The sequence below is a fragment of the Lissotriton vulgaris genome, chromosome 5 (genome assembly GCF_964263255.1).
Source record: "Lissotriton vulgaris chromosome 5, aLisVul1.2, whole genome shotgun sequence".
Taxonomy (NCBI): domain Eukaryota; kingdom Metazoa; phylum Chordata; class Amphibia; order Caudata; family Salamandridae; genus Lissotriton; species Lissotriton vulgaris.
This window is the reverse complement of record NC_141693.1, coordinates 1643660988-1643685987: the sequence shown is the minus strand read 5'-3', so window position 1 is coordinate 1643685987 and position 25000 is coordinate 1643660988. Positions and strand designations below refer to the sequence as shown.

The following is a 25000-nucleotide window of genomic DNA, read 5'->3' as shown; positions in this document are numbered from 1 at the left end:
ATATAGACTGCCACAGCAGACCGTGTCTAGTACAAACATACTGGCTCAGATGGGTGATGCCCAGCTCTTTGTCTCAAACATAGTGTGAGGTCGATATAGGGGCGTCCAACTGTTCTCTTTACATTGCAAAGTGATACAATCGGAAATGCCCCAAATACCCACAAAGAAACTATCGGAACACATTAGGTGGAATATATCTGTAATGTAGGAGCCAATGCCCTTCCACCCGAGGGGCATGGAAGGCTTAGCAGAGAACCAATTGCTCTAGCTAAATTTGCCCTACTTTGTGAACTATAGGGGGGCCAAAGACCCTGTTGAACTAAAGGTAGCACCCAGATAGGAAAAACTATTTGTATTTAGCAAGTGATTTAACCTAACTTAATACTGGAAATGTAAGAGTGCTTAAGGCCACAGGTCATGTTAAAAGATTTGAAAAAAATAGTCTGCAGATCTAAATTGGCCATAAAGTCCACAAAAGAGTGAACTAACAGGCGTAAGGCATTCTGTGTACTGGCCATTAACACAGCGTAATCCGCAGAAAGTAATGTGGGGAGAGGTGGACTGTTGATCTTTAGGGGTGTCAGGCAAGCTCATAATTACATGTGTGCTGAGGTAGCTAATGTATAAAATGAAAAGCAATGATACGAGCAAGCAGTGTTGGCGAACTCCGCGCCCAATGCTAATTTAGTCCGACACCACACTGTTCTGACTAAACCTGATCCTAGCTTTTGTATTTGTATGTAATTATACCAGCATGCATCTAATCCCAGCTCTATTAGGACTTGCCACCCACAGCTTTGACCTGTTATTGAACCCTAGATAAAGTGGTGCCCGTTTTGCCACAGTGGTTTTGCCAATAATTACATTTAAATTCAGGCATTTTTCTATTGTACCAATACCGGTACGGAAATAGTACTGGCAGGCAAGATGGGTGGGTAGGAATGAGGTTTTGAGCGATCCCCTTTTTAGGGCTCAGCCTACGCCACCACTTCGTCAGAAGTGGGGGGGAGCTCCGAGCCATCTTGTTACGGGGCTCAGAATAGTGAAGTAAAAATTCCTCACTGCTCGAGATTTTTCCGTAGCTTCATTTGGCATCTGCATGGTAATTGGTCCTCGCAGTGCTGTGTTTCTAGTAGCCTTCACGCAATAGGCCATATGGATTTCAGTTTGTGCACTTCCTGCATATTCTGTGCGGTTACGCGCAGAGGAGTGCAATAAATTGTCAATTACGAGCTGTCAGGGTGCCGTGGTAATGGAACCCAGATGTTTGGGGCGCGTTCACCAGTCTGCAGTGAGTTTGGTGGGCGCGCGTTCGTCTGCATCCTTTCATGTGTAAGTGTTGGCCTTTGAAGAGCTGGCTTGGTCGTGCGCCAACAATGAGACACACAGTCTTCATTAACCCACAAAGTATGTAAGTGCGTTTGTATTGGAGACAGTAACGTCCAGGTACGAAACGGAATTCTTTTCACTGGCTTACGAACAGTCCCACATTTTGCCGCATTCTCCTCATCTCATCAAAGGAGCTCATGTCTTGTTCAGCAACAAACCAAACCTCCGAGAGCAGGAATGTGTTTCTGCATGGAGGGTCCGAGCAGCCGAGTTGCAACAGTTGTGCTTGTGTGTCTAACCTTGGGCCTCATGACAAGCAGGTTGATTTTAGGTGCAGGGATACACAGGCACTGCTCACACACACAGACACTGTTGACACACACGGACACTGCTCACACACACAGGTACTTCTCACACACACAGGCACTTCTCACACACACATGTACTTCTCACACATACAGGCACTTCTCACACACAGGCACTGTTCACACACAGACACTGCTCGCACACAGACACTGCTCACACACACAGACACCGGCACTGCGTGCACACATAGGCACTGTTCACACACACAGGCACTACATACACACACAGGCGGCACACAGACACCGGCACTGCGTGCACACATAGGCATTGTTCACACACACAGGCACTACATACACACACTTGCACTGCGCACACACATAGGCGCACTGATCACACACAGGCACTGTCCACACACAGGCACTGTTCACACACAGGCACTGTTCACACACAGGCACTGTTCACACACACAGACACTGCTCACAAACACATACACTGCTCACACACACAGGCACTTTTCACACACACAGGCACTTCTCACACACACAGCCACTTCTCACATACAGGCACTGTTCACACACAGGCACTGTTCACACACACAGGCACTACATACACACACAGGCATCTCACAGACACCGGCACTGCACGCACACATAGGCACTGTTCACACACACCGGCACTACATACACACACCGGCCCTGCACACACACACCAGCACTGCTCACACACACAGACACTGCTCACACACAGACACTGCTCACACACACAGACACTGTTCACACACACAGACACTGTTCACACACACAAGCACTACATACACACACAGGCTGCTCACACACACCGGCACTGCGCGCACACATAGGCACTGGTCACAGTGACTGAAGTGTGTGAGTGTGCAGGGTAAACAGTGGGAGTGTGCAGGGTGAACAGTGTGTAGTGAGTGCAGAGTGAGTGTGAGAGTTACTGTGAGTGCAGAGTGAGTGCGAGAGTGACAGTGAGTGCAGAGTGAGTGCGAGAGTGACAGTGAGTGCAGAGTGAATGCGAGAGTGACAGTGAGTGCAGAGTGAGTGCAGAGTGACAGTGAGTGCAGACTGACTGCAGAGTGAGTGTGACTGCAGAGTAACGGTGACTGCAGAGTAACAGTGACTGCAGAGTGACAGTGACTGCAGTGTGTAAGTGTGCAGGGTAAACAGTGTGAGTGTGCAGGGTGAACAGTGTATAGTGAGTGCAGAGTGAGTGCGAGAGTGAGTGTGAGTGCAGAGTGAGTGCGAGAGTGACAGTGAGTGCAGAGTGAGTGCGAGAGTGACAGTGAGAGTGCAGAGTGACAGTGAGTGCAGAGTGAGTGCAGACTGACTGCAGAGTAACAGTGACTGCAGAGTGACAGTGACAGTGACTGCAGTGTGTGAGTGTGCAGGGTAAACTGTGTAAGTGTGCAGGGTAAACAGTGTGAGTGTGCAGGGTGAACAGTGTGTAAGTGTGCAGGGTGACAGTGTGTGAGTGTGCAGGATAAACAGTGTGTGACTATGCAGGGTGAACAATGTGAGTGTGCAGGGTGAGCAGTGTGTGAATGTGTAGGGGCAGTGTGTGGTGTGCAGGAAACGAACACTCAAACTAAGTCCACCACACACATACATAACACCACACACATAAGACCACACACACCATACACACACCACACACACACCACACACACCACACACACACTGTAGAGTGCTGTGTGCTGTAGAGTGCTGTGTGCTGTAGAGTGCTGTGTGCTGTAGAGTGCTGTGTACTGTTGAGTGCAGAGTGCAGTTGAGTGCAGAGTGCAGTTGAGTGTAGATTGCTGGGTGCTGTAGAGTGCAGAGTGCTGTTGAGTGCAGAGTGCTGTGTGCTGTTGAGTGCAGTTGAGTGCAGAGTGGTGTTGAGTGCAGAGTGCTGTTGAGTGCAGAGTGCTGTTGAGTCCAGGGTGCTGTGTGCTTTTGAGTGCTGTGTGCTTTTGAGTGCAGTTGAGTGCAGTTGAGTGCAGTTGAGTGCAGGTGAGTGCAGTGTGCTGTAGAGTGCTGTGTGCCTTTGAGTGCAGAGTGCTGTGTGCCTTTGAGTGCAGAGTGCTGTGTGCTGTAGAGTGCAGAGTGCTGTGTGCTGTTGAGTGCTGTGTGCTGTTGAGTGCTGTGTGCTGTTGAGTGCTGTGTGCTGTTGAGTGCAGAGTGCTGTAGAGTGCAGAGTGCTGTTGAGTGCAGAGTGCTGTTGAGTGCAGACTGCTGTGTGCTTTTGAGTGCTGTGTGCTTTTGAGTGCTGTGTGCTTTTGAGTGCAGTTGCATGCAGTTGAGCACAGAGTGACAGTGAGTGCAGAGTGAGTGCAGAGTGACAGTGAATGCAGAGTGAGTGCAGAGTGACAGTGAGTACAGAGTGAATGCAGAGTGACAGTGAGTGCAGACTGAGTGCAGAGTGACAGTGAGTGCAGAGTGAGTGCGAGAGTGACAGTGAGTGCAGAGTGAGTGAAGAGTGACAGTGAGTGCAAAGTGAGTGCAGAGTGACAGTGAGTGCAGAGTGAGTGCACAGTGACAGTGGGTGCAGAGTGAGTGCAGAGTGACAGTGAGTGCAGAGTGAGTGCGAGAGTGACAGTGAGTGCAGAGTGAGTGAGGAGTGACAGTGAGTGCAGAGTGAGTGTAAACTGACAGTGAGTGCAGAGTGACTGCAGAGACAGTGTGTAAGGGTACAGGGTGCACATTGTGTGAGTGTGCAGAATGAGTGTGCAGGATAAACAGTGTGTGACTATGCAGGGTGACATTGGGAGTGTGCGGGTGAGCAGTGTGTGAATGTGTAGGGGCAGTGTGTGAGTGCAGAAAACACCACACACACATACACCACACACACATACCACACACACACACACCATACACAAACCACACACACATACACCACACACACCTCACTCTCTCAACACCACACACTCGTCACCAATCACCACAACACACTCACCACCACACACTCACCACCACACACTCACCACTACACACAAAACAACACACACAACAACACACCCCCAGCCGTCAATGAATGCTTTCACCAGGCACAAACACCAACAACCATCAATGTACGCTTTCACCAAAAACAAACACGACCATGCATCGGTGTCGCTAAACACCCACGCACACAACAAACAGTGTCAGTGCAACTTTCACCAAACACAAACACACACCAACAGCTGACAGTGCACCAGCCACTCTTTCAATTGGCACAATCATCAACAGCTGTCAGTGCACCCTTTCACCAACCACACGCATTACCATCCAGCTCTGTATGCTTGACAGCCAAACTCAGTAACAGCTCTTACTGCATGCTACCACCAGTCATACACACCTCAAGCCACCACTACACGCTTCCACCAAACACACACACCAACAGCCATCACTGCACAATTCCTACAGGCATACACATCTACCACCCATCAACGCACACACCAATTGATAACGCATCCACCAATTAATATGGTACCTATCGCACTATGCTGCACTTTACCTTTTAAAGATAATGCGTTAAAGTGCAGCATGCCACCATTGATAACATTCCAATCCAACACACATATCTCCAACACACACTACATGCTTCCACTCCAAAACACATGCCTAAAACACATTGCCATTTACAATGCCATTATCTCTAAGTCAAACAAACCCGAGCCCTAATGCATTCCTAATGCTTGTTTGAAAATTGGGACAATGACTGAGTTTAACGAAGAGCTAGGAACAGACAAATGGGCAAAGCTGTTAAAAACGTTAGTCAGCATTTAATTAGGTCTACTGGAACACCACTAGGGCCCGGGGTTTCTCCCCGAACTGTGCTGAATGGCCAAGGTAACTTCCTGTAAAGAGACAGTCACAGATGCAGACTGTGCCTGATCTTCAACTGTCATGAGGTCATAGTTAGAGGCAAGGTACATTTGAGTGAAATGGTCCACCCACGTATATGGCAACTAGTCACTAGCGAGCTGGCCGTACAGTATTGTGGTCTGGTGTGTGTCATCACCTCCAGAGGCGGAGTCATGGCTGAAGTTATTGCTGGGAGAAAAAGTTTACAATACAAGTCTGAAACCTTGAAGGAGTCTTCATAAGTGGACAGAATTTGAAGGAAGGTTATGTACCCAACAGAAATATTGTTAACGAAGGTAAGTAACTTTTATGCTTTTATATTGAATGTTAATGTCAAATGTACCCTATTAAGTGGTCAAATTGAGATATTTCCAGATTAATACTTGGCTACTATGCACACAAAAATATTGAGTTTTTGTATTTTTGTACATATTTCAAAGTAAGCAGTCTTATTTGTCATTGTAATTACTAAAAAGTAAAGACTGCTTTTATTTATATTTGTATTATTTTTATGCTCTGTTCTCACACTTAAGTTGGTAAGCAGGCTTATTGGGTGTGTTAAACTGGTGTACAGATTTGAATCAGTTGTGCCGTTTTTTTAAAATGTGTTCAAAATCTTTAAAGTTGATTGGGATAATAGTGTGTACAACACAAAGTCTTAAAAAGATAACATTTATTTTCAAGTTGAGGTAATAATGTATGCTTCACTCTCACTCATACTATTAAGTGTCAGAGGTCGATATAATATGTGAATGTGCATGTGTGTTTTAGTAATTGCGTGACCCCGTTCATGAAGGGAGAACTAAAGTTAATTGGTAATTGTGCAATCGTTTGTGTACATTATTTTTTTACATCGTCACATTGATGGAATGATCCGTAGGCATGTTTGTCTTTGTTCGACTCACCCTACAGCATTACATTTTCATTGTTTTATGAATTGTATGGTTGTGTTGCACTTATTTTTAGTTTTTTAAGCAACAGTGGTCCCATGCATTGATAGGTACAAGAAAAAGAATAAATATAGACACACTGGAACTATATTGAGTAACGTGATTTGTCCAGCCGGACAGGGATCACTAATTTTTATTTATAAAAGGATTCAACAAGGTAATACCTTACATTCAAAAGAGTGAGACACAAGCCTGTGCCCACACGTTTACAAATTGGCAAAGTGAAAGGATAGAAAAAGGCAGAAGGGAGAGAATTTTTAGGCAAAGAGTGAACGATTTCTGAAAATTGAAAAATGGCAGAAATTCAATTACACCATTATACGCATAGCACAATCGGTATACATTTAAATATATGGTGTTTCAACAAGTCGACGGTGTTTCGATCCCTTAAACACAATACATGGGATCATCATCAGGACAATCATTAAAGCCTAAAGAGTTTTATACACAATAGCCTAAGGAGAAGGAAGAAAAAATTTGTAGAATATCAACAAGGGAGAGTATCACAGCAAACAGTTATTGAGTGACATTTGGTGAATGTGAATTAAAAATTCCATAAGGGAAACGATGAGCTAAACGCATGCGTAAAACCGTCAGCGAATGTGAAGGTACGGCGAATGTCTATGAGAATATACACATCAACCATCACATGCAACACTGGTGTGCACAAGTCGTCACGAAATCGTGCAAGAATTTCTAGTATTGGTGAAAAAAGGCGGACAGTGGACTAAAAGTGAACATAGAAGATTAAATTAACGACAAGGTGGTCATTATAAGTGCAACTACTCGCAGGAAGTGAGGAAAACTGACAGGATGCAACCATAACTCACTAATAAAAGTTTACGTTTGGGTAAGTGAAGGCCGGCAAGAATACCTGTGACACGGACTATATCAATGCCATGAGGCAAGATGGGTAGCAATTCCACGGTCGTTGAGGAGAAGGCAGTTAAGGATACGTGCAGTCCCGGAAGCCTACTTTCCAGGGAAGTGTGTCACACAGCGGCGAGCAATACTGGAGGAAAAGGGGAGGAATTAACCAAATATCATGCATTCCAAAGGGAATTTAATGAAACTGTCAAGCGTTTTTTACCCGTTAGAGCAAGCCGGCAAGGGACACCGGGTAGGATTTTTATGGGGGGCAGATCCATCAAGATCGGTTCGAAGTATCACATCCGATCAAGGTTAATTGGCGCCAAGGTCTGGCGTCCACGGCGTTCGTGGTTATAGGGTCGGAGGAAAGGAAATATCCGGGAGGCAAGAGGGGCGCAATCAGAGGGTACCTGGACACGAGGCTCAAACCAGTTGCACAACTCACCAGTATGAAGGGCTTCGTGTATCGACCCTTGTGATTCCAGCAACCCGTAATAGGGAAACAATCAATCCGACGCCAACAATAAGGCGCGAGCACACGAGCCTGCGGTGAAAGGGAGACAGGAGCCAGCCAGTCAGAGGGGCAATAATAAGGTGACAGTTCAAGAGCGTGCCTCCGGGTTAACCAAACTTACCAGAATAGAAGGCTTTGTGTAAGGACCCTGGTGTGTGTCCAAGGTTTGCACAGAAGCAGGAAGTTAACGTAGGTGGAGAGGGATCATTGGTCGATGGACCAAGCCTTCTGGGCATGAAAATAAATAATGGACTAGCGGCGGCCATCTAAAGTGAGTCTAAGTGAATGTGAGCATGCATAGAAAGACTGCAGTATCGCAGAGTGACATAGACACAGATACAGATAAAACAGCGACCATTTAGAATTATGAATGACCATTTTACAGAAGACTAGTCCAGTCCTCCTGTAAGTTCAGCCCTGTATTTAGGCTATCAGTTCTTAATATCCACTTGAGTTCTTCTTTGTTGAGTAACCTGGATAAGTCACCTCCTCTGGGTGGTACCGTTACTTGGCTGATCACAGTCCACTTCATTTGGTTTTCCGAATGTCCTTTTTGTAAAAAATGTTCAACGAGTGGAGCGTTGGCAGTTTTACACCTGATACGGCTCCGATGTTGGGATATCCTGAGTTTGATCTTTTGCTTTGTTTGTCCCACATAAATCATATTGCATGGGCACAGAATCGCACAAATCAGATTACAGCTGCTACAATTGGTAAAGGTGTTCAAAACATTTTTAACATCTTTAAAAACAAATTCTTTACTCTCAATGCAAAAATCTCACACCACACATGTGCCACATTTAGAGTGGCCCCTTAGAGGTGGAAGGGACCAAAGGTCATCTAGCGTTGTGTTGGTCATTTTGGATGGCAGGGCGGCCCTAACCAACTGGTCCTTTAGATTTTTATTGCGCTTAAAAGCAAATAAAGGTGTCTCTAGGGAGAGGTTTCCAGAATTAATGATGTGCCAATTCTTTTTGATACTTTTCTTTATCTTGCTGGATACAGAGGAAAAAGTGGTGACACAAACCAGTTTATTGGATTCTTTTTTAGGTTTGGGTTCAAGTAGTGTCTCTCGGGGGCAGTACCATGCCCTTTTCATAGCATTCCTAACCAGGCGTCTGGGATAACCTCTGAGTCTGAGTTTATTGGCCAGGATATTAGCCTCCAGAAAGTAGTCAGTTTTCTGGGAGCAGTTTCTTCTTAATCTTAAAAACTGTGAATAGGGAAGACTGTCTCTAAGGGCTCGAGGGCGGCAGCTATCATAGCTTAGTAGTGTATTTCTCTCAGTCGGTTTCCGAAACAAGGAGGTAAACAAAAGGCCATCTTTGTGTTGGACACACAGATCCAGAAATGGTATACTGGTTTTACTGTGATCTATACTAAAGGTAAGTCCATTGCAATTGCTGTTCAGCCAGTGAACGAAGGTAGGGAGGATTTCAACCGGGCCACCCCATATCATAAAAACGTCGTCAATGTAGCCTTTCCACATGAGGATGCCCTGATGGAAAGGATTAGTGACTGGGAGGATAATGGTACTTTCTAGCCAATCCATGTAAAGAATGGCTAGAGTGGGAGCAAAAATTGCCCCCATCGACGTGCCCTTATTCTGTTGATAGTACTCTTCTCCAAACATAAAGTATTTTCGGGTCAACCTGATCTCCAAAAGCTGGACTATGAACAGAGTAGGTACAGGGTGTGGACGGGGACGTTTATTCAATATCTCTTCCAGAGTTAGGGTCAAAGGGATGATTTTCCACCAGGTTTATCATATTCATGCTATCCCTAACATAGCAAGTAGTAATGGGTACAAAGTCTCTTAAAAAGAAATTCACATAGTGACCAAGAGGCTCCAACACAGAACCGCACCCAGAGACAATTGGGCGGCCTGGTGGGTCAATGAGGCGTTTGTGGATTTTCGGCAGGGTGTAAATAACCGGTATCCGGGGATGACTGACATTGAGAAAATCGAATTCATGTTTGGAGATGAAACCGGTTTCTAAGGCCTCAGAAGTCACCTGTTTTATTAAAGTTTGAAGTTCTTTGGTAGGATTCGTGGGGAGTCTACTGTAATGATCAGTATTGGAAACCTGGCGAGAAAGTTCTGTTTTGTAGCTATCTATATTTTGTTATACAATGCCACCACCTTGGAATGCATGATATTTGGTTAATTCCTCCCCTTTTCCTCCAGTATTGCTCGCCGCTGTGTGACACACGTCCCTGGAAAGTAGGCTTCTGGGACTGCACGTATCCTTAACTGCCTTCTCCTCAACGACCGTGGAATTGCTCCCCATCTTGCCTAATGGCATTGATATAGTCCGTGTCACAGGTATTCTTGCCGGCCTTCACTTACCCAAACGTAAACTTTTATTAGTGAGCTATGGTTGCATCCTGTCAGTTTTCCTCACTTCCTGCGAGTAGTTGCACTTATAATGACCACCTTGTCGTTAATTTAATCTTCTATGTTCACTTTTAGTCCACTGTCCGCCTTTTTTCACCAATACTAGCAATTCTTGCGCGATTACGTGACGACTTGTGCACGCCAGTGTTGCATGTGATGGTTGATGTGTATATTCTCATTCGCTGACGGTTTTACGCGTGCGTTTAGCTCATCGTTTCCCTTATGGAATTTTAAATTCACATTCACCGAATGTCACTCAATAACTGTTTGCTGTGATACTCTCCCTTGTTGATATTCTACACATTTTTTCTTCCTTCTCCGTAGGCTATTGTGTATAAAACTCTTTAGGCTTTAATGATTGTCCTGATGATGATCCCATGTATTGTGTTTGAGGGATCGAAACGCCGTCGACTTATTGAAACACCATATATTTAAATGTATACCGATTGTGCTATGCGTATAATGGTGTAATTGAATTTCTGCCATTTTTCAATTTTCAGAAATCGTTCACTCTTTGCCTAAAAATTCTCTCCCTTCTGCCCTTTTCTATCCTTTCACTTTGCCAATTTGTAAACGTGTGGGCACAGGCTTGTGTCTCACTCTTTTGAATGTAAGGTATTACCTTGTTGAATTCTTTTATAAGTAAAAATGAGTGATCCCTGTCCGGCTGGACAAATCACGTTACTCAATATAGTTCCAGTGTGTCTATATTTATTCTTTTTCTTGTATCTATCAATGCATGGGACCACTGTTGCTTAAAAAATATGTTCCCCCAGGTCCTATGCTGACTCGTTTGGGTGCACTTATTTTTAGAGCTCAAAATGTAATTTCTTATTACCTCCTCGTAAGTCTTCCTCGCCACATGAGTTACATAGTGAGCTTTAGCTCCACAACAGAACCCTCCAAAGCAAAAAGAAACCACCTCCCACCCCCTCCCAACATGGCCGACCAGTCCCACCTGACCTCTATAAGAGGCGGACCGGCCCAACCAACAGCCTTTTTTTTTTGTTCTGCGCGATTCTCTCCAGAGCGCTGTTCAGGTAAGATGGGCCGGCGTGAGCTGGCCCTGGGGTTTAGGGTAGAGGTCCTGCTCTAGCGGTCTCTGGTGCCTTATGCCTATAAAATCCCCCCCCCCCTCTTCCTTCCCCCGGTCCTGTGGGGCCGGTTAGGTGCTGCTGTAGCGTGCCAAGGGTCTACAGGGGGGGGGGGCGGCCGGGAGTGTGGTGTTGTTGTACATGCCCGTGTCTCCCCCGGTCGTTACTGAGGGGCCCGAGCCATTGGATGGGCTTTTGGGTCCTGCGCATTCTCCTGTATGTGGTCATGCTGGTGTTTGTCACTCCCCTCAAGTAGGGGTGTTTCTCATATTCCTGGCTCCACTGTGTAGTTACCGCCTAGAATTGCGCTCTGACTACATGCAGGTGCCTCGGTTACGGGGGTGTTTTGCGCAATGTTTTACACCCTCAGGCAGCAGTTAGCGCTGTGGCACTGCCTGCGTGTGTAATTCGACTGCTCCCCGAGTTGGGGTCATGGACGGTTTGGCGCTTAAACATGACCCAGGTTCGAGTCCGATGTGTGTCTCGCATTTCAATTTTGTAATTGGGGGGAGAGGATTTGGCATAATAGTCAAAGCTGTCGAATTCGGAGCTGGAGAGCCGGGTTCGAGTCTCGGCGTCTCTGGCTCGGCATTCTAGCATATCTATCTGCAAATGAATGCTTCCTTCGCTGGTGCTCATGGAATGCGCCGGTGTTGCTGATTCAGTGCCTGTGCTGAGCGCCGATAAACTCTGTTGCAAAGTAAGCACTGATTTAAATAGACAACGTGCTGGAGCCTTACAGACCAGCGGCGCTTCGGCGGGGCGTTGTGTCCGGTGGGCGCGCAGCTTGTTGTGTGGCCGCTTGTCCGGCTTCTGAACTGGGATTCCCTCAGGTACACGAAGGGGGAGGGGGGGGGGGGGGGGGGGGCGGACTCGGTCCTACCTTTTTCTCGGCGGGTCCTCGGGGGCTCTGCGATCCGGACCGGGTGCTCCCCTCCTGCGGGCCTGGGACGCTGGTCGCGGCCGAGTCTCGCCCCTGCCTCCCTTCATGGATGTGGCTGCCCTACGGGCCGCGGCGGTTTGCCGCGCTATGATTGGTTCCGGGCGCCTCCCACCTCTCGGGGGCGGACCCAGAGTAATTGGAATGCTTTGTGTTCCTCTTCGGCACGCAATTACTGTTGACGTGATTACTCTAGTAATTGCGAGTACTTTTGAGTTATGAGTGCCTCCAGGTGCGTTTTCCTTCGTCGGATTGGCAGCGCGTCTGTCTCCTTCTCGGAGGTCCGGGGAACCATTTCATTGTAAAGTGCTCCGCGTTTCGGCTGTTATTAGCTCAATGGGACTTGTGCCTTTGGTACGGACGGTCCTCGCAGGCCAGGGTTCGAATCCTGCCTATGCTGTGGAGGTATCCCACGTGGAACTTTCTAACGGTTTTTTGTGCCCTGTAAGGCCGGGCTGTTGGCATGCAACACGAGGTGAAGGGGTTGTGTTTTATTCCTTCTTCGTGCAGCCATAGGGCCTGTGAGGTTGTCTCATTCACAGAGTGCCTGTGCTTATCTGGCGCGCTCTGAGGGGGCACGGTGCGGCATGGGGACAGTTCCCTTTGGTCCGTGTTCCCTATTACGGCGCCCTGGGGGACTCGCCCTGGGCCGTCTGGTTGCGCCGGTCGCGTGTTCCACTCGTGTTGTCCCGTTCTGCAGCTGTGGGGAAGCGAATCAGACCCTGGTGCAGAGGTCTGGCCCGGGCCCGGGGTTCGATTCCCCACCTCGGCGGGTCTTGGACTCGATATCCCAGGGATCAGTTGTTGCCTCTGGGCATGGCTGGTTTTTTCTTTCTCTCCGCGTCGGCCCCACGGGGCTTTGGTAGCCTGGACTCCTCCTTGGGCTTCGGGGAGTTGGCCGGGTTGGGACTACCGGGGCTAGTGACTCAGGGGATTGATGCGTCTACTGCAGTTTGACCTTGTGGTCGCAGGTTCATATACCGGCGGGTCCACTCGGCCTTTCATCCATCTGTGGTCAATGTGATTAGTTCCATTGCGTTGGGTGACAACTGACATCTGTTATTCAGCGCCAAGATTCCCGTAGGGGTGGATGGGCGCCTTCCTAGTACAGGTGTTTTGTTATGTAACAGCGGTTTTCGTGCTTACGCCTTGTGCCCTTGCGGGGGGGTTCGGCGCGATTTTCGCATCATGTTGCGCTTCTGTGTAGTCCGGCTTGGCCCCGGCGCAGTTCAGGTGTGGACGTCCCGCCCTTGCATGGGTGGGGTCCTTCGGCGGGTCCGGGCCCGAGCTTCGGCGGTAACCGGTCTCGTGCTGGTTCTGCCGCTCCCTGTCTCACCCTTAGAGACTGACTTTCGGCCCTCTCACTCCAGGGGGTCCCCTGGGGGGAGGGGGGGCGGTTGCCTCCGTTGCATACCGTCCTGGGACGTAGCTGTCCCGGTTCTTGGGCTCTTCGGGCTTGCTGTCCGGTCTTACGGATTTTCCGCGGGGGATGTGATTCTATCCCCGGCACCGGAGGCAGGTTAGCCCAGCACCATTTGACTCTGGGCAATAGCTTGCTTGATCTTCCCGAGGGCACCCAGGGCTGGGATGCCTTCGGGTCGCTGAGCGCTTTGCATACACTGGATTTCCATGTTAAACCCACCGTCTCGACGGGTTGGGGTCCCGGCTCCTTCCCTTGTCTCACCTGTAGGTTTTGCTGGGACCATGGATTGGCCCCGCTCTCGGTTGCAGGTGCTTCCGTTGGGCTTGCCTTCTGGCCCACAGGGGGGGGGGGGAGCTGTGCTCCTGGCCCGCCTGGTAGATCTTATTCGCCGGGTGCGGGTCTTGGGGTTCCCTGTCTGGCCGTGTGCTTCCTCGCGGCCTCGTTTTTGTTCCCCCCCGTGGGTGTGGCTTCACATCTGGCGGTGTCTCTCATCCGTCGGCTTCCTGACATATGTTCGGGGGTCCCTTCGGTCCTCGTCTCGGGCTTGTCCCCCTTCGGGGGGGCGTGTGCCTGGTCCCGGTCCTTCCCTCTGGTTCTTTCAGGGGGGGGGGGGGGGGCGTCCTTTGGCGCCGGGTCGTTTGGAGGTCGTTGAGTTCTCCTGCGGCCGCTCAGCTCCTCGTGCTTCGGGGGTTGCTGAATGTCTTCCTGGCCTGCCGGCTTTTTGCTGTGCTCGCTTCGACGGCACATTTACTGATTTTGGATGAGGTGACTGGCTTGGCCCCTGCACGTTTTCGTGTGGCGTTCCATTTGCCGGTGCTTAGGTCCCCAGGTCTTGGTCGGGTCGGGCGCCCTGGTGGGGGGGTCTCCGGTCCTGGCCCTTCGGGCTGTCTTTCCCCCGGGGTCCGAGGGAGTCGGGTCTGGCTTTCGTTGCCTGGTCTCGCCCTGCCCCGGTGGTGTTTCGACGCCTGGGGCATCCGCTCGGTCTGCCTCCGATGTCTCTGTTCACGGAGGGGGTCGCGGCCCTCCGGCCCGGGTTCTGCACCCCCTTCCGGGTCCTTCTTGCCTGTCTTTCGCGTGGCCTTTCGGTCTGATGTACGCGTTTCCCCCGTGCCCTATGAGATCGCGGGTCCTCGACGGGATTCGCTTGGGCAGGGCCGGGGTGTTCATGGGTGCTCAACTCGGCAGCGCATGGCCTTGGCACCGCCCCGGGTGCCATCTCCGATTGCGAGCTGAGGGTTCGAGCCTCCTGGCCGATCCCGGATCTTCCCGTACCGTGGTTGGGTCCCCCGCTCTCGGCGTCGGTGTTGAGCCGGCTCTTGTCGGCTGGCCGGCCTCCTTCTGCAGGCACGTTCTCTGCCGGTGCCCGGCGCTGGGCGTCCTTCTCGCGTTGGCGCGGTCGGCTTGGTGCTGTCCCCGCATCCATGGTCCCCTTGCGGGTCCTGGTTTTCCGGTCTGAGGGTTTTCCAGGGGCGTGGCCCCTTCTTCCCTGTGGGCCTGGTGGGCGGCCTTGCGGGCCGTACGCTGTCCGGTGTTCGCTGGCCTGGTTTCCCTGGTGTCTCGATTGGCTCCGAGGTTGTTTGTCCTTCGCCCTCGGACGCTCTGCCGGTCTCCCCCGTGGGTGCTCGCTGCGGCAGCACATATACTGATATTGGAACGTAACGGAGGAGATTTGCTGGGCCTCTGCGCATGGGTGACTCGCAAATTCATGAGGCGTTCCATATGAGTTCCCTCTCTCGGTCCACGTGCTCTTCGGGGTCCTCCCTTTTGGGCCCCAGCCCTCGGTGGCTTTGCGGTTCCGCGCCTTTCAGGTGATTTTTCCCTGGTGGCAGTGGTGTCTGCTGGGCGGAGGGGCGTGCGGGGGTCGTTCCTCCGCTCCCCGCCCGTCTTGCGGGTTTTGCCGGACGTGGTTGTTCCTCCGGCATGTCCCCCGTGTCCTTCCCGGGGTTCCTTCCCTGGGGTCCCGGGCTCGGGTGGTAATTTTACCGCTTTTCCCTGCAGGCGAGGTTCCTCCCTCGTCCGTGCTGGTTGTTCGGCGTGCTGTTTTGGCTTCTCTTGGCCGCACGTCTTTCCTTTCCCGGTGGGGTGGCCTGTTTTGTGTCTTTTGGCCCGGTTCGTTCGGGCCACGGGCCCTCGTTCCACCTTGGTTCGCTGGCTTCCGCAGGCTGTCTTCCTTTCCTACGCTCCGCTGGGTTCGGTGGATCCGGCGGGGGTCCAGGGTCGGTCCACGGGGAGTGGCTCGGTGTCCTGGGCCCCCTTCAGGGTGTCTCCTCTGTGGTGATTTGTCGGGCGTCGACGGTGTCGTCCCCCGACTTGTTCGTGGGACTCTTCGGTCCCGGGGGACTTCGCTGGGGCCGTTCGGAGTGCAGGTGCTGCGGCTCCTGGCTGGCCTACTTTCTCTTTATATCTTGATTTCAGGTTTCCTGTGATCCCTGTTTTCTTGTCGTTTATTCTACTTCAACCTTGGGTTGGTTTCTCGGCATCACCGGGTGGTGTTGTTCTTCTGGTGGTCAATGAAGCCTTGTTGGCTTGGGTATTTGCTCACTATGTAACTCAGGGGGTGAGGAAGACTTACGAGGAGGTAATGCCCCGGTTACTTACCGGTAATCTTCATTACTCCGAGTATAGTCTTCCTCGCCACATGAGTTCCCTCCCCCCCTCCCTGTCTGGCTATCGGCTTCATTGTTTGCTTGGTAGATCAGGCTGTTGGTTGGGCCGGTCCGCCTCTTATAGAGGTCAGGTGGGACTGGTCGGCCATGTTGGGAGGGGGTGGGAGGTGGTTTCTTTTTGCTTTGGAGGGTTCTGTTGTGGAGCTAAAGCTCACTATGTAACTCATGTGGCGAGGAAGACTATACTCGGAGTAATGAAGATTACCGGTAAGTAACCGGGGCATTTGTTTCAATCATACAACAATAGAGATACTGGAGATATCGCAGTAAAGTAGTTTGTGAAATAATGTGCGAGACGTTTTGAGTTGTTTTGTTAGCTGGTGAATGTCCTGTTGCTCCTCCTGTCAATCGTTAACTAATGTTTTACTAATGGTTTTTCAGGCAATTCCCAAACATTTTTGTTTGAAATCCCAATCCTGCAAACTTAAAATATTTTTCATTTAGTGAGGAAAGATAAAGAAGCATTGTTCGTGGGTACAGAATGGGTGCCTAATCAAGGTGGGGGGGTCTTCATGCGGCCCTGTGCATTTTGTTATGGTGTGCATACAGTCTGCTGCTCTGTGCATTCTGTTATGGTGTGCATACAGTCGGCGGCCCTGTGCATTCTGTTATGGTGTGCATACAGTCGGCTGCTCTGTGCATTCTGTTATGGTGTGCATATAGTCTGCGGCCTCGTGCATTCTGTTAATTTTCTGTGCGTTTTGTATTTTGTTTATATGATGTCATCGAGTACAGTGTGATGTGAACGTGCACCCTGGTTTTCGGTGATAGCAGTGACGCCACTGGTTGCAGCGTGAAGTCAGTATGCGCCTCCTCAGCCCCAGTATTTAACAGTTTGCTGCTGTACCTTTGGTGGCACTGGACCCGTACCAGGGCGCAGACCAATGTGCTGATCTGCGTCCTTATAGGATGTCTGTCACTTTAGCGACTGTGCTCCGCCCCGTCCTAGGTGAAGAAACGCCTCTATGCTTTTAGTTGCGTTGTTATTTGTGTTAACATAGGATGTGGCATTACGGCCAGACATGCTGACTTTGAAACTGAGGAACAAGGCTCGAGTCTCGGCGTCGGCTCATCATCCCGTACTTCTGGGCATATCTCCCGGTGCAAAAAAAGTAACCTTCTGTAATATAACTGAATCTCCTACCTTCGAGTAGAGTTTGCGCCTTATAAAACAAAAAGCCAGCCCGCAGTCATAGGCTTCGTTTAAGGCGAGACCGATTGCATTGCAAATGCTTGTTTTATAATACCCCACCAGCCCATTGCTACTTTCAATACCCCTCATCCTCCCAACGTTGCTTTTAGTTCTCTCCCACCCTCCCCTAATTGCTTTCAATTCACTCATCAGATTGTCTGCCCAAATGTGCCTTTCCTCGTAGTTTGATACCGGACAGTACCCTGGTTTGTATTTAGACATTCATTCCGTGTACTACACTGAACGTTTGTTTTTGTGCTACATGTCAAAGATAGTTCTGTTATAAGCCTATTCTACCCTCTAGTGGGCATATTATTATAAAGCATTCTGGCCATCCAGCGGTTTCACGCTTTTGGTTATTGATGACTTGAAAGCTCGCACTCCAGGCGGCTTGCACACTCTAATGTATATATTTATCTCAGTAGTGCAGGCGCCCCTTGCTGTGCAATATTCCTCCTTTCATGCACCCGATTCCATCAATCAAGGTATATTTAGAAAGCTCTATCCTGGTTGGGTCAAAGCGGAAACTTCAATCGTATTTCAATTACTTATTTGGCTCAAGCTGTCTAACTTCCCCACTCTGTTTATCCTCTTTCAGACTGATCACAATCTCAGTGGCCCGTACTGCAATATCGCTGGACCTCCCTGCTGAATTCTTTGAGAGAGTGTGCCCCTGGGCAGCTTTGAAAGTTATTTGTTATACTTCAAAAGGGCTCCAGGGGCCATATGTATCAAGCAAAATTGCATTCGCAAACGCCGAAATCGCAGAATTTTGGCGTTTGTGAATGCAATTTTGCCAAATGGTATGTATTTAGGCAAAATAAGGAATCGCAAAATTTGCGATTCCTTATTTTGCGTAAGCATTTAAGGAATCGCAAAGTGCGATTCCTTAAATGCTGTGCATCAAGCATTCAAATTTTGCGATTTCTCCTTAAGAAATCGCAAATTGCCACCAACTTCAAGTTGGTGGTAAGTTGCGATTTCTTTCACAAATGCACTTTTTGGTATTTGTGAAGGTGCCATATTGTGCACATACATGCCCTTAGGGCATGTATTTGCGCCATATGCGCACACATGTTCATTTGAGGGGTGCAGCTAGGGTGTCCTTATGACACTCTTGCAGCCTTGAAATTATTCTCAATTTGTGATCCTCAAATTGCGAATCGCAAATTGAGAATAACGTCCCATTCATTCCTATGGGCCTCCTGGCCCATAGAAATGAATGGGAAATTATTCCTTAATTGTGATTCACAATTTGCTAATCGCAATTAAGGAATTTAAAGAAATCGCAAAAAAATTGTGATTTTTTACATACATCCCTATTTGCAAATCTCAAATAGCGATTTCTAAAAAAATGTGATTTTCACGTGAATTTATGTATCAGACTATCAACTTCTTATTCATATACATTTTTCTCGCGTCTGCACGATGTGCAGCTGGGATATCTTCGAAAGCCTTTCTGTAGTGAACTTACCCTGTCCGTCGTTTTACGTTTGAAGTGACTTTGGGTTATCTGAAAGGTTATACCAGGATAATTGCCAATTTAATCGCAAATGTCAGGGTCCCCCTCGGTAATATTGCAACATTTCTGAACGGTAGGTTGAATTACTCCAGTCCCCCCCTTCACCCCCCAGTACATACTAATGCAGACAAGAGGCCCCTCCTCACCCAAGGCGCCCCATCAAACCCTAAGTATCTCACTATTTTCCACGAACACCACCCCCTTTAACTAATAAAAGTCCTGGGATGAGGAATGTGGAATCGGAGTAATGAAGATTACTGGTAAGTAATCAAAGCATTACCTTCCTAGCCCACATTACTCATCTTATTTTTTTTACTGCTTAAGACATTCTGAAGCAACTGTGTCCAAAAGCAGGACTGGAATCGTGCAGAACATGCATCTAATTGATTAGACATGAATCATGTGAGCAATTCCTCATACGTTACTTGAAAGCAAGACTTTAGGACCAGATTGTAGCATGGAACCTCAGAAAACAAACCTGTTATGATTTACAAACTCGCTAGGCCTTGCCGAAGTTGCTGAAGCAGAAATGTCAGTAAACGATGCTCCAAGCCATTCCGCCAAAGAGTTAGTAGTTTGACTGATCCTGGATGCATGGATCAAGAAGTTAGGATAAAAACTGAAATCACCTCTTTGATCCAAGTTGCTCATTGCTGGAAAGAGATTTCGCACTCCTATATGCTGGACCAACATGTACCACAATTTACAAACAGGGAGTAAAGTTTCCTGAAGTCAGCTGGCCTAGACAGGTAGCTCTGGACTGCCCTTACCACATCCAATTCCTAAAGCAACCCGTCTTTCTTTGCGCCAGAAATGGATCCAAAAGCTGGCAGAACACTCTCCTGTGATCTGTGAAACACCAAACTGACCTTTGGTACAAACTGTGGTCGCAACCTCAAAACCATGTGATCATCAAAAGTCCTAAAACAAGGATGGTTACATACACATCAATGCAGATCATTATCCCAAACATCTGGAGTAGCTACAGCTTATCAGAAGTACTACGTTGACCGTTTCCAAAGGGGCTTTCTAAAAAGCATTCAAAGCTAATAGACGATCCCAACCAGGAAACACATTTCCCACCAGAAGCCTTAAGTGTTCAAAACCCTTGAATAGTCTAGTGACCCAACTCTCACATTCCGCGAGGGAACCCCAAGCTTTGGTAGATGCCTGTTGTACTTTCTTGGCGGAGATCGAAAAACCTTTGTTGAAACCATTGTGTAGAACTTTCAGGATGTCTTCTGGAGGAAACAGACTAGGAGAATTGCTTCATATACATCAGCATGAAAAATAGGCACAATAATGATTATACACTTTACAAGTAGATTCTGTTTATGAGGCTTGGGTAGATTTAGCAACTGAATCAGAGGCCTAACCTTTAAGCCCCTGTCCTTCAACCTCCAAAACGCAAATGCTGCAGCGATGTTAGGGAAAACAGAGAAGGAAGAACTGAGTGATGAAGTTCTGGAGGGAGAAACCACGCCTACTCTACCAACAATTCCTCTAGAATTATTAGAATCACCGTTGCCGCTTTTGGACACATTTTCTGAGGAATCAGAGAAAAAGCGGGACTGCATATAGTAGAGTTCTTGGCCACTGGCATCGACCACAACAGTCTCCTGAAGAACCTGGGAAAAAAACAGGTAGGACAGCACTTGTTATCCTCTGGTTTTAGAAAGAGAGAAATACCCTGCTCAGGGTGACTGCCCCCTTGCTGTTCCTTCCCCAGATATGGATTGGCATTAGAGATAGTAGTGTCTGTTTTTTTCCCAACTCACACATTTCAGAACCATCTGACTGGCAGACATGTTTGTTCGGATAAGACATGATTACCACATTGCCAGTTGTGATAACTAGATCTGTGCCTTCAATATCCCTATGAAAAACGTGAAGGGCTTCCCAGACTGTGATCACTTCTCTCCACTTGGAGGAGGGAGAGTGTTCTTCCTGCAAGGAACAAACAGCCTGATTCATGAAAACCGGAATCTGCGATTCTCAAATAGCGAAAAATTGCGAATCGCTATTGAGAAATCGCAGATCGGAATTCATGATGTTTAGCGATAATAAAAAGCGATTCGCACGCGGCCGCAAAATACGTTTGCGATTATCGATAATCGCAGAAAAATCGCTATTTGCGGCTACATCCGTGTCGGGATTGCGATATCGCAAATAGCGATATCGCTAATTGCGAGATCGCTAAATCGCGAGATCGGGAAAACAGAAGTCGCATTTCGAGCACAGTGATGACATCACAACCAGGAATTAGCCAGTTCCCACCCCCATTCACCACAGTGAGGCAGACCTCGAGTCAGCAACTGGGAGAGCTCCTGCTATTCTTGTTGGATTCCAACTCTGAAACAAAAGTGCTGCAATGTCTGAGGAAGCTGTTCCTGGGCCCAGAAACACCACAGGGCGGAAGAGGAAGTTAAAATTTTCCGAACAGGAGCTGGAGCATTTGATAGAAGGGGTGGTGGCCAACCACTCCAAACTGTTTGGCAAGGACTCTAGGAGGGTGCCGGAGCAGGAAAAAAGGAGGATCTGGAAGGGAATAGCATCCACGGTGAACTCTGTGGGTGTGGCTGATAGGTCACTGGACGAACTAAAAAAACGCTGGTACGACCTCCGAGGTCGTGCCAAAGAGAAGGTGGCTGAGCGGCTTGGAGAGGCATCGGGCACTGGAGGGGGAGGACCTACAGTCCCTCCAAACACAGCCTTGGAGGACCAAGTCGAAGACACGCTGGAGAGGGAGGCGTGCATTGGAGTGACGCGTCTCGACTCATCCCGCCCCACCCAAGACATCCAAGGTAAGTGGCATGCGACTGTGACCCTGTCCCCTATGAATGTCCATGACCATATAGCCTCCCATAATGTTCCATAGTCATACCATTGTTGCACAGCAGGTAATGCCCTGAAGCATTGTGGGACATGTAGTGTGGCCACAATGTAGTAGTACCACAATGCAGCCAGACAGGTTCCAAAGTACGCAAAGCCATAGCCAGTCAGGGAATGTCACCCAGCATGCATGTAGCAACTGCATGTGTGACAGATACATGCAACTAATGAACGTCCACTTACCCTCACAGGTGGCACAGACAGCAGCGAGAGGCTGCTAGTAGATGAGGAGGCCCAGGATGAGGAGGAGGTGCCGCCACATACACAGGCACCAGCCCCTGCCGCAGCAACCACACCAGCAGCCAGGTCCACCAGCAGTGTGCCTCCTGCGTCTGGCGCAGCAACCACTGCCGCAGCCAGGCCCACAACTAGTGTGCCCCCAGCCTCAACCGCAACAACTACAGCCGCAGCAAGGCCCACAACTAGCGTGCCCCCAGCCTCAGCCGCAACAACTACAGCCGCAGCCAGGCCCACAACTAGCGTGCCCCCAGTCTCAGCCGCAACAACTACAGCCGCAGCCAGGCCCACTACCAGTGTGCCTCCAGCCCCTGCCGCACCAGCAACGCCTGCTGTGACACCACTAGCAGCTGGTGATTCTACATCAGGGCCCGCGACAGCGGCAACACAGTGGCCAGCCACTGTGTCAGGCCAGCAGAGCAGTCGTGGCAGGTCTCGCCAGCAGACCAATGCAGCAATCAGCAGGAGGGGGAATGGACAGCGGCTGGCGCGAATGAGCGTGGAAAGACGCATGCTGCGTATACATCAGCTGCAGGCACGCCGGCAAGGTGCCATACAGCTACAGCTGTACAACATTGGGCGCAATGTGGCCGGAGTGGGGGACCGCATGGACCGCATGACGGCGGCCATGGCAGGTGTGGGGGAGGGAATGGCCCGCATGACTGCAGCCATGGAGGCCAACACTTCAGCTATAACATCTCAGCGCAACGCAGCACGCCGGCGCCAACGTCAGCTATTGACCCGGCTGACGGCCTACACCAGGTCCAATTATGTTGTAGGCAATGCAACATCACAGTTATCGCGGCGGTCCCTTGCGCAGCAGCAGCAGCTCATCCAGTGCTGCGAGGATGTGGCCAGGGTCCTTGAGCACCTGACCACTGCAGTGACAGCACTACACCCTCCTGCTCTACCTGCCACTGTTGGGGGTGATGATGTCAGTGAGGGGACATCGAGCATGAGCAGCCACTCTGCCTCACAAGTAGGGGCACTCAGGCGCAGCATCAGGCCCATGGCAGGTACACGTGCCTTGGAAGAGGAAGAGCTGCAGAGGCGCTTGGGTGGTACGCGCAGGAGGCGCAATTGACTTCATATGACTATTTCTGGCACAGGCTGAGTATAAGCCTGCCCTGTCCTTTCACACAGCAGTATGCCGAAATACTGTTACCAATGACAACATTTATAGTGGTAGCATTATTGTGAATGAAACAATAATAATTCATTTTGCAGCACACATTGGCGTTGTGTCATTATTACATTTTAAATGCATTTGTGATTTGTGGGGTGAGGGTAGAGGGTGCACTAGAAACTGTTCATTGTGATGTGGTTGCGGCGTCTGTGGCCTTCAGCTGGGTTCTCCCTGCGTGCATGGCGCGCATGTGCAAGTGGCCGGTCGTCCCCTTCCGATTCACTGCCAGAGATGTCGACAGGTATCCGGCGCTTGGTAGCAATGTTGTGTAGGATAGCACACACAGCCACAATGCGGCAGCACACTTCAGGACTGTAGTACATGGCCCCACCTGTCTTGTGAAGTATGCGGAATCTGCTCTTCAGTAGCCCAAATGTTCTCTCTATGTAATTCCTTGTGCGTATGTGTGATACGTTGTAACACCGTTGCTGTGGTGTAGCAGGGTTGAGGTATGGGGTGAGGAGGTATTCACGCAGGGCATAGCCACTGTCACCTGAATGAGAGGAGCAAAGGGTGAGTGCCTGTGCAGCGCAGCTAGTCATTCGCAATGTGACATTGTGGGCAAAGTGTACTTACCATTTAGGTGTCCTTCCCCAAAGTCTCCCCTGACCAGTCGTGTGTGGAGGCCGCTCTGGCGGAATATGAATGAGTCATGTGTACTCCCCGGGTACTGTGCCACTATGTCGGTGATGTATGTCTTTGCATTGCAGACCATCTGGATGTTGAGGGAGTGGTAGGGCTTGCGATTGCGGTACATGTACTCCGTTCCAGCAGGTGGGCAAATGTGGACGTGGGTACAGTCAATGCATCCTGTCACGTGTGGGAAACGGGCAACATTGTAGAATTGTAGCTTGGTCTCATCCAATTCCTGTTGGCTGGTGGGAAATTTGATGTGCTGGTGTAGCTGGGTCAGCATTGCGTCAAGGAAACTACGTAGGCAGCGGGACATGGTGGGCTGGGATATCCCCCCAGCTACCGCAACTATCCCCTGGAAGCTCCCAGAGGCCAGGAGGTGCAGGCTACACAATACCTGGACATGTGTTGGGACGGCAGTGGTCCGCCTTGTTTGGTGCTGCATCAGGGGGTCAAGGTCCTGTATAAGCTTGATGATCATAGCCCCATTCAGCCGGTACTTTGCGTATATTTGCTCTCTGGTCTGGCCCAGCAGGGTGACCCGCTGGCGGAATATCCTCTCCTGGATTCTGCGTCTCCTCCTTGCTGCTTGCTGTAGCCTTCGCCGCCTGACCACCATGTACATTCCTGGCATTGTGAGACTCCTTCTGCTGTTGCTGCTTCCCCTTAAGTGTGTTTGGTCAGGCCTGCACCAGTTACTGATTGGCCAACGGTTTAAAAAAAAAAAAATTCCAATGGGTTTGATGGTTACCACCTGCTTTGGGTTCTCCTTAAATTGCGCCTCACAAAATGCGATTTTTGGCTTATTCGCTAATAGCGATTTTTCATGAATACTGATTGCGAGTAATGTGCGAATTCGCTTTTATTTTCACTGATTCCGTGCATTCTCGCTATTTCCGATTCGCTATTGGTATCTTGCCGGCATTCTGCGAATGTTTTAGCGATTTCGCAAATCTGTGTTTGCGATTTCGCATTTTTGATGGTGAATTCCGATTTTGGAAAT

The 25000-nt window shown here is 49.4% G+C and overlaps 1 protein-coding gene and 1 non-coding gene across 2 annotated transcripts in view; one reads left to right on the top strand and one right to left on the bottom strand.

Annotated features, from left to right (window-relative positions):
* Positions 1–25000, bottom strand: part of LOC147716895 (uncharacterized) — a 476733-nt gene that overhangs the window by 4915 nt on the left and 446818 nt on the right. The gene's annotated exons all lie outside the window — the stretch shown is intronic.
* LOC147716897 (U6 spliceosomal RNA) lies at positions 15288–15394 on the top strand. Its single transcript, XR_015296267.1, has one exon. It is a non-coding gene; the product is annotated as a U6 spliceosomal RNA (small nuclear RNA).